Genomic DNA, 10,268 nt, shown 5'->3' on the forward strand with positions numbered 1-10,268 from the left:
ATCTTCTAAGCTAGACTGAATGAGCTGTTAAGGCTGAAATTGTTGCCTCTGTTGATTTTGGTAGACTGGTGCCCCTTGTCCCTGTGGTCTAGGATTATTCTATTGCCATGCATTTGTTGTACACCCGGGTGAACTCCAAGAAAAATTGGGGTGTCTCTGACCCATTGCATTAAAGCTGTAATTCCCCACAGCATTTACTTCCTCAGTTAAGGCCTCACACTCATGAGTAGGGTGTCCACTTCCACATATATCACAAGTTGCGTGAGTCTCACTCTGTATTGACACTTTTTAACTATCTCCTTAAACCTCTCCCAAGCTTCAAAAACAGTCTCAGTTTCTTTCTGGAAGAAGTTACGGATCTCTCTTCTAAACTTGCTCGTAATAGCTGAGGAGAAATATTTATCAAAAAATTTTCTAGTCATCTCCTATCATGTTATAATTGATCCCTGAGACAAGCTACGAAGCCACTGCTTCGCATCATCATTGAGTGTGAAGGGGAATGCCCTTAAGTAGAGTGCATCTTGTGACACACCATTGTATTGAAAGGTGTTCATAATCTCCTCGAAGTCCATCAGATGATTGTTTGGATCTTCGTTCATCTTTCCTCTGAAGACACAGCAGTTTTGCAAAGTTTGAAGCAACCCTTGCTTTAATTCGAAATTGTTCGCAGCCACTGGAGGTGGTCTGATACTTGACAATCCTTGGTTGTAAACTGGTCTAGCGTAATCACCAAGTGGTCTCTCAGCACCGGGAGCTATGTTTCCGAACTAAGCTGCAGCTAAGGGCTGATTTTGGGCAATTCTCCGAGTCCTCTATTGTGACCAAACACACTCACGCAAGTATACGTGGTCGTCAAATAATAAAGTAGTGAGTAGAGTATGGTTCCTATGAAGACTTATGATTAACTTTTGACTGATTCAAACTCAAACAACTTATCGATTCAAGAGATTTTTCATAAAATATATAAGCGACTAATTTACTACCTAAAACTACCAAGCAATGAAAAAACTAAAATTCAACCAAAACACTTAAGCAATTTCGGATAACAACCAATAGGAGATGATATTCCAGGGTCACAGGTTAGCTAACAATCATGTTGCGTTATTGGCTTAAAATAACTAATTGATTTATCTGGATTGTTGATTGACGGGGTTGATATTACTCATAAGAATCTGTCGAGATCTTACTCGCCTATTCAAGCTAACTTAATGTCTATATGCCTATGGAATTAAGATTAACAAGAATGCATTTACACTTCCTGTATTTCAACCGAGCAAGTCAATTAGGTATATTTCTATCCTAATTGTGAATCCGTTGCCCGATGCCCGGGTTCAAGAACTTGCTCTATTTAATTCTATATGTAATCTAGAATCCCACTTTCGAGTTCAACTTTAGATTCGTAGATAGTATTTTACTGTTATTTACTCAGCAAAATAATTAAAAATAGAATTAAATAAACAACCCAATATGATAAAATCAAATTCGTCAATTTAAACTTCAAATATCAACATTCATGTATCACCCATGACCCTAGAATAATAGGGTTCTTAGCCACTCATGTTCATACAATCATCAAAAATAATATTTTCAAACATAAAATCAATAAATACTAGAAGAATGATGGAAGAATTGATCAACTCCGTGCTCCCGAGTGTTTCGTACTTTTGTTCCCTTCTCAAAGTCACACCCCCTCTTCAAAATAGGTTTAGGTTGGCTTTTATATGAGTTAAGGGCATCTTGGGGTCGAAATAACCGATTCCTAGTCGAAATAAGACATGCTTGAGTTTTGAGCGACCAGGGCAGTGTGGGGCGCTGGCCCTGGCGCTCAGCTGCCCAGCAATTTTATAAAGTGCGCCACATGCAGCGCGCCCCACGCTGCTTGTGGCCCTCAAATTTTTACTTTCGCCTTTTCTTCCCATTTTCACTCCGATTCGCGCACTTTCATCCTAAATTGCATCCAAATGATTCATGCACATAGAGATACCACAAATTAGTACAAATCATTATATTATATATCTCAAATCTTCGAGACATGAGCAAAATGTGAGGCAATATATATCAAAATCTGAATACATTAAGCCAAATATCAACACCCCACACTTAGACTCTTGCTCGTCCTCGAGCAATGGAACTATATTAACACCTCAAAACGTATATATCACTATGAAAGAGCACTTCACAATTAATTCAATCAAACACCCCACCTTTGGACTATGATCGATATCGGCAATTAAGCATGAACACACGAATTTCACATGCTTCCCATTTTAAACTAGCCCAAGTATACTCAATACTATTCAACCAACTCAAGCAACCTCTCAATAACCACCTTACCTAAAGAGACGACTCGTTACCACTAAGAATCCTCAACTCATACACTCAGCCAACAAAAGAAGTGTACAACATCACCAATCCATCATGAGACCAAGTGCTCTCACCACAAACAAAAGAGTGAATATAAAAGTAGTCCATACATTCAAATATGTCATTGAATCATAAATTAAGGACATCACAAAATTGAACAAAATTCACTCACTCTCACAAATAATTCATGTGCATCCCATGGTCGTACCATAAGCTTGCCCATAGTGTACATCTCTACTAATCTAAGCTAGCCAAATCTAGGATCAATTAGGACTTTAAGTTGGTAATGTAGGCTAAGGGACGGGTAGGATATATTTAGGAATAGTGACTAATCCTCCTAAACACTTTAATACGCTACACTCACAAATCGAGTGCATTTTCTTTTCAACCCATTCATTTGTCATCCACCATATATAACATAGCCTTCTTTCCAATTAAGCACCTCTATGGTTTCACTAGCACGAGTTAGAAGGATTAGGAGGTGTGTGTATTTCTACATTATTTGAACTCTTATTTGCTTTTTCTTGCAAATTATTTTTTTTCCCACACACTCCATACATTGAAGTTCATAGGCTAGTAACCCTCCTTCACAATTTTAGTACACCTTAAAGGCCCTCCCATGGTTCCACTCAAAAGCCACTCCCCAATATCTCACCTTACTTCTTTTAGCGACTAATTGCCTTAATAGGTGAAGGTTCAACAATCTCGAATTAAGAACAAAATAAGAGTACGGATTGTAATGTGGGTGCCAAAGAAACAGCCTATAGGCTCAAAGGGGCTAGCAACAGGATTTTCTTTTTAGTGACAAGCACCTTTATGGTCAAACAAGAAACGCATATGTCATCTCCTAGACTAGCACAACTTAATGATTTCGCATTGATTAACAAACGGGGCAAGTTCTAGACTACACCAGATAGCACAGAATATCAACAATCCTTACACACACATGGAATTTGACTCACTCAAGATAGTACTGTGCGACTCTCAAGTGAAGCAAGCATAGCAAGTTGAGAATTTTTAAGCACTAATGCACTAGGTGTCATACAAGTTAACCAACTGAGAAAAAGGCGTCAAAGAGTAGGCTACTTACTTTACTTGGGTATTACAATTCAAATCAAATATTCAGGAAGACAGACTGCACACCATATCTTAACTTGCCAACACTAAACATATCAACAGGTAACTCAGAGCACCTCAGTTTTCTCCCTTATCCTACTCCGAAAAAAATTAAAAAAATAAAATAAAATAAAACACTCGGTTCGAGATACACCCGTGGAAAAGAAGCGGCGTCCAAAGAAAAATCAAGAGATACTACCTAACTATCCTTAAAAAACAAAAGAAAATCTTTTTGGTATTTTTAATCGGATTGTAATCCCTCAAGAAAATTGTCCAACATATCCATTGTCGGGAAAAGTCCGAGCTTTTTCTGATTTGTTTTTTTAAAAATAAGACTATGTTAGTTCTAAACTAAGTTAACAAGTAAAAAAAACAAAACAATAACACTAAAAAAAAATTTACAATTACAAGTCAAGAAGTATTCCCCCACCCCCACACTTAAGCAATGCATAGTCTCTAATGCATAACAAATTCAAAACAGAGTAAGGTGAAAAGAAAGAACTCCCTGCTAGTCGGAGTCTACCTCCTCAGGATGCCCACCAGCTACGGCTCTGGGCTCATCATCATCTCCTAAGGGCACCAAAGCCATGAGCCCCGTAACTTTATCATCATCCGCATCCTCATCATCAGATCCCTTGTAAGTGTTTTCATCCTCAGATAGAAGAATGGGAGTTCCCGATGCTATGCCTAACATCTCATTGGACAGACTAGAGAGATCATTTTGCAATTGCATGCGCTCCTCATTTGACATCCCTATCCTACTCATTATAACATTGAGGGAACTATAAAGATACCTATTGAAATTTTCATCCCTCTCATTCCTTACAGCCTGAGTAAGCTTTGATGTGGATTCTAGCAAGGATGTGATGTCTAGTAATGCCTTGGGTGCCTCCACTACCTCATCATAGCCAGGGTACTCCGGTACCCCATGGGATAGCATGTACTGGGTTAGGATATTTCCAAAGAAGAACCTTTTGATCCTCCTTCCAAATCGGGTGCGGGCCATCTCCCCAAGCATGAGCTCACCCATATTTATGCGTCATCCGGTCATCAGAAAGTAGATCACACACACTCGAGCTCGAGTGCATTCGTTGTTATGCTCAACAGGCATTAATCTAGCTTGCACAAAGTTTTACCATACCTTAGCCGTCTTGTTCAAGTCGAACCGGAGTATCTCAAGGTGAGCATTTCCCTTAGTCCGCATCCACCTCGCATTAGAATCAACACCACAAAGTGTGTGACGTATTTCCTGGTAGCGTGGACTTTTGACGAACCTATGTAGCCTCCATGGATTAGGGTTATCAAATCCCAAGAAGTCACATAAGGATCACCTATCCATTGGTATATCCATTCCAGTTAGCATATAGCTCTCGTACCATGCTCAGATTTGCAAGGCCCAGACATTCTATGAGCTTATCCATCTTCATTTCTACCAACCGGGCAAGTACATCTGGGAAGCTCCTTTCTAGCCTTTACATTAATCCCCATTTAGGAGACATATCTCCCATATGGAACAAAATTATCATTCCATTTGATGGCGTCATCTCAAACTAGTTCCACCCGAGACCATGGTGGCCTCGTCGACCCGCTAGCAGCTTGCTTTCCCTTAGCTTGCCGGGAAGAACCCTCACCTTGCTTGCGTTTTTTGGGATGGGGGGTAGTAGTGGAGGACTTCCCCACCCCTTTTCCTTTGGAGGCACTATCACGACTCATAGCAACCTACACATGATAAACACAAAGATGAGAATGAATCAAAAAAATTTGCCTAAGGTCATCGTGAGAGGCAAATATGACCCCACACTTAAAAGCGAAGGCTATGTATAATCGAATAACAACATTGGTTCAACATGCACCAATGTGGCATCACAAGGCTATAGGTACTCAAGACTTCCCCATGCCATATAATTCAGGTAGTCTAACATGGTCGTAACTTAATCGCGATGTAAGCAAGCAAAGCTAAATTCACATGACTACACTAATATAGTACACTAACTACTACTTACAAGAGTGTACAACAAGATACAATACTCTCATACACCCCACACTTCGCCCAACATTATATACGACATTCGGCTACTCAGAATTCACCGGTGTTCAATTTAATCTCTTAGGCATTTTAGCAAACACCTTGTGGGCATAAATTTTTGCTTCTCTTATTTCAACAATGGTGGAGCAAGGTGGCCCTCCCAAATTTACCTGAAGTAGAGGTAATTATAGTTTACTACTTCAAACACAACTTCAACAACCAATTTGTTTGAAACCAAATTCGTGAATATTAAGAACACCATAACACAAGATATGTCAAAGAGACCTATGAGATTTTGGGGTTGTTTGAGATAGAGGACTAGAATTACACTAAGAAATTTCAACATACAAGGAAAGAGAAAGCAAGAAGAACATACCTTTGAGTCTTGATATGAAAGTGAGCAAGAAGAGTTGAAGAATTTGAGAGGGAATGGAAGGGAGCAGCGGACAGAGAGAGATGGAGGTGAGAGTGAGAGTGGTTTGGGTAATTATTATTTTAAATTAATTTAAGTGGGCGAAGGGTTTGGGTAATTGGGTATGGGTAAGGTTGTGTATGTATATGGCTAATTGGGTTGGGTTATATGTGTTGGGTCAACTAAAACTAAACAACGAAACTGGAAAAAAAAAATTAAACCTTACCTGACCCCCCAGCCCAGCTCCCCATGTTGGGGCTGGCGTTAGGGATTTTGATGACACTAGCAAGTGCACCCCAGGTAGCGTGGGGCGCTGGCATGGGCGCTCGTTCGCACTTTTTTTTTCGATATAAATTCCCTCCTACCCGAGCACTCAATATATATATATTATACACACCACACACCATTTCCATCTATGAATTTTACAACTACAAAGAAAACAAAAACTAATCTACTCTAACTAAAAGAAAACAAAAAAACTAAGCTATGAAAACAATAAAAATTGGGTTGCCTCCCAATAAGTGCCTGATTTAACGTCGCGGCACGACTCAACACGTTTTCAAGCATCGGCCAAGTCTACTAAGGTCTTGTGATGTTCAATGTCACCACCCCAATAATGTTTCACTCGCTGCCCATTTACCAAGAAGGTACCACTTGAGCTCGCATCACGCAATTCCACCGCTCCATGAGGCCTCACACTTACCACAATGAAAGGACCTGCCCATCGAGACTTAAGCTTTCCAGGGAAGAGCTTCAATCTTGAATTAAACAAAAGAACTTCTTGACCTGGCTCAAACTCGCGATGTTGGATGTGCTTGTCATGCCACCTCTTGGTCTTTTCTTTATACAATTTGGCATTCTCGTATGCGTGCAATCGAAACTCATCAAGGTCATTGAGTTGTAGAAACTTCTTCTCACCAGCTAAGTCCATATCCATGTTCAGTTTTTTAATCACCCAATAGGCTTTGTGTTCAAGCTCAACGGGCAAGTGGCATGCCTTCCCATAAACTGACTTATACATAGAAGTACCTATGGGGGTCTTGTATGCAGTTCGATATGCCCATAATGCATCGTCCAGCTTTCTGGCCCACTCCTTTCTATTTCCACTTACTGTTTTCTCCAGAATCTGCTTCACCTCTCTGTTTGACACTTCCACTTGACCACTCGTTTGGGGGTGATAGGCGGTGGCAACTTTGTGCTTAACTCTATACTTTGCTAGAACATTATAATACAATTTTTTTACAGAAGTGAGTTCCTCTGTCACTTATCAACACCCTTGGAGTCCCAAAGCATGTGAAGATGTGCTTCTTTACAAAGTTTACCACTACTTTTGTGTCGTTAGTAGGAAGAGCAATGACCTCCACCCACTTAGACACATAGTCAACTGTCACTAAGATGTACCTGTGACCATTAGAGTATGGGAACGGTCCCATGAAATCAATCCCCCAAACATCAAAGAGCTCTACTGCCAGAATATTTTGCAAGGGCATCTCGTGCGTCTTCGTGGTTGTTTCGGTTCTTTGGCACCTGTCACACTTTTTAACAAAGGCGTGTGCATCCTTAAATAATTTTTGCCAATAAAAACCGATTGCAGCACTTTTTGGGCAATTAAGTTCCCACCATGGTGACCTCCATATGGAGAAGCATGACAGCCATGCAATATTACATTCATCTCCTCCTCGGGGACACGCCTTCGTACCAACTAATATGCGCACTACTTATATAAGAATAGCGCATCCCACGTATAAAGCCTCACATCATGTAGAAACCTTCTTCTTTTATCAGGTGTCAATTTTGGTGGCGTCACCCCACTTGCAATAAAATTCACATAATTCACATACCACGGGGCTTCACTCGAGGTGATTGCTAATAATTGCTCATCAGAAAATGTTTCTTTGATCAACCCCCCTTCAGCTGCATGGTTCCGATTTTCTAATCTGGACAAGTGATCCGCCACTTGATTCTTTGTTCCTTTTCGATCTCGTATCTTCAAGTCAAATTCTTGCAAGAGGAGGACCCAACAAATCAGCCTCAGCTTGGCATCTTTCTTTTCAAACAAGTATCTGATATCTGAATGATCTGTATAGATGATGACTTTGGTTCCCACTAGATAGGATCTGAACTTGTCAAACGCCCACACCACTGCAAGCAACTCTTTTTCAGTAAAAGTGTAATTCATCTAGGCTGGATTCAAAGTTTTGCTCGCGTAATAAATGGAGTGAAAGATGTTTTCCCTCCTTTGCCCCAAAACAACTCTAATTGCTATGTCACTCGAATCGCACATCAACTCAAATGGCTGCACACAATCAGAGACAATGATAATTGGTGCAGTCACCAACCTTCCCTTCTGTTCCTAAAATGCTTTTAGGCAGGCATCATCAAACTTAAAGGGGATATATTTCTCAAGAAGCCTGCACAAAGGAGAAGAAATTTTTGAAAAAATCTTTAATAAAATGACGATAAAAACCTGCATGGCTTAAGAAACTACGAATGCCTTTGACGGATGTTGGTGGGAGCATATTTTCAATCGCTTCCACCTTTGCTTTGTCCATCTGCAAGCCATTTTTGGACACCTTGTGCCCCAAGACTATACCTTCACGTACCATGAAATGGTACTTTTCCCAATTTAGTACCAAGTTTATCTTTTCACACCTAGCAAACACTTTATCAAGGTTCATTAAACAATTATCAAAAGAGCACCCAAACATAGAAAAATCATCCATGAACACTTCTACAAATATTTCAACCATGTCAGTAAAAATAGCCATCATACACCTTTGAAAAGTCGCAGGTGCATTATAGAGACCAAAAGGCATTCTCTTAAAAATATACGTGCCAAAGGGACACGTAAATTTAGTTTTTTCTTAGTCTTCTGGGACTATAGCAATCTGATTATATCCTGAATAGCCATCTAGGAAACAGTAGTATTCCTGGCCAACTAAACTATCAGGCATTTGGTCAATTAAGGGGAGGGTAAAGTGGTCCTTTCGGGTGGCATTGTTCAATTTTCTATAATCTATGCAAATTTTCCACCCAGTGACAGTTCTTGTGGGAATCAAGTCATTATTTTTATTAACCACTACAGTCATCCCCCTTTCTTAGGCACACATTGGACGAGGCTTACCCATTTGCTATCAGATATTGGAAATACAATACTTGCATCATGCCACTTAATCACTTCTTTTCTTACCACCTCTTTCATGATTAGATTTAGGCGACATTGTTTCTCTACACTTGGCTTGTGTCCGTCCTCCATGAGAATTTTATGCATGTAGAAAGCTGGACTAATGCCTCTAATGTCAGACATCATCCACCCAATTTCTCGCTTGTGCTCGCGTAGCACTCTTAATAGCTTTTCTTCCTGCAATTTAGACAAGTTAGAAGAAACAATGACAGGCAAAGTGTCAGAACCACCCAAATAAGTATATTGAAGGTGAGGGGTAGGGGTTTAAGCTCCAATTTTGGAGCTTCTTCAATCGACGGTTTTGGGGGAGGCCCACTTAGCCTATTTAGGGGTTCAAAAGGGTTTAATCCCTGCATGTACGCACAGGATACATCTAGAATATGCATCATCTACTCAACTTCATCATCAATCTCCAATCTATCGAATAACATGAGTACTTTCTCTAGAGAATCGTCTAGATATTTTAGTATGTAAATATTTTTTGAGTTTAATATACATATTACAGCCTTTGTTTTATTTTACATTTTAGTAGGTTTAGTTGACAAAATTGAAAACCACAAAAATATTTTACATTTTAGCTAATTAAGTAGTAGTTAGATTTTTTTAAAATAAATTTGTTTTTTAATGTCCCATTAGTTTAGATAATTAATAATTTTATTTCATCTTCAAAAGATTAGAATTGAAAACAAACAAAAAAAAAGAGAAGAAGAAAATAGAAAGAAAAACAGGAAAGAGAAAAAGAAAAGTCAAAGAGGAGAGAAAAGAAGGTTCAAATTGGTCACATCCCTTAAATTGATTTTTCTCCATATTCCCACTCAAAAAATCACGTGCTTACTGACAGAATTTTATTCTTCTCTATCACAAAATTTTCCTCTAGTGGGACCACAGACACACATAATCTCCTTCCAACTCAATTTCTCTCCCTCATCTCTCTTATAAAATAGAATACACAAAAGAAAAGAGGGGGGGGGGGGGATCAGCCAAGAAACCCCATTGAAACTAGCTGAAAAATGTATCAAAACTCAGCCACTCAACAACCCCAAAATCACTCCGAAAATAGCCTGAAATCACCCCCTAAAACAATCCAAAAGGCATCAAAAATAGCCCCAAAAACGAGCTGAAAACCTCCACCAAATAGCTCCGAAAACAGTCTCGAAACACCCCTG

General features: G+C 39.5%; 1 non-coding gene across 1 annotated transcript; it reads left to right on the forward strand.

The window, feature by feature from the left end:
- Positions 1-270: 270 nt before the first annotated feature.
- LOC117273081 (small nucleolar RNA R71) lies at positions 271-374 on the forward strand. The gene has a single exon (XR_004503042.1). It is a non-coding gene; the product is annotated as a small nucleolar RNA R71 (small nucleolar RNA).
- The last annotated feature ends 9,894 nt before the right edge of the window (positions 375-10,268 follow it).

This window comes from Nicotiana tomentosiformis, chromosome 4, assembly GCF_000390325.3.
Source record: "Nicotiana tomentosiformis chromosome 4, ASM39032v3, whole genome shotgun sequence".
NCBI classification, from domain to species: Eukaryota; Viridiplantae; Streptophyta; class Magnoliopsida; order Solanales; family Solanaceae; genus Nicotiana; species Nicotiana tomentosiformis.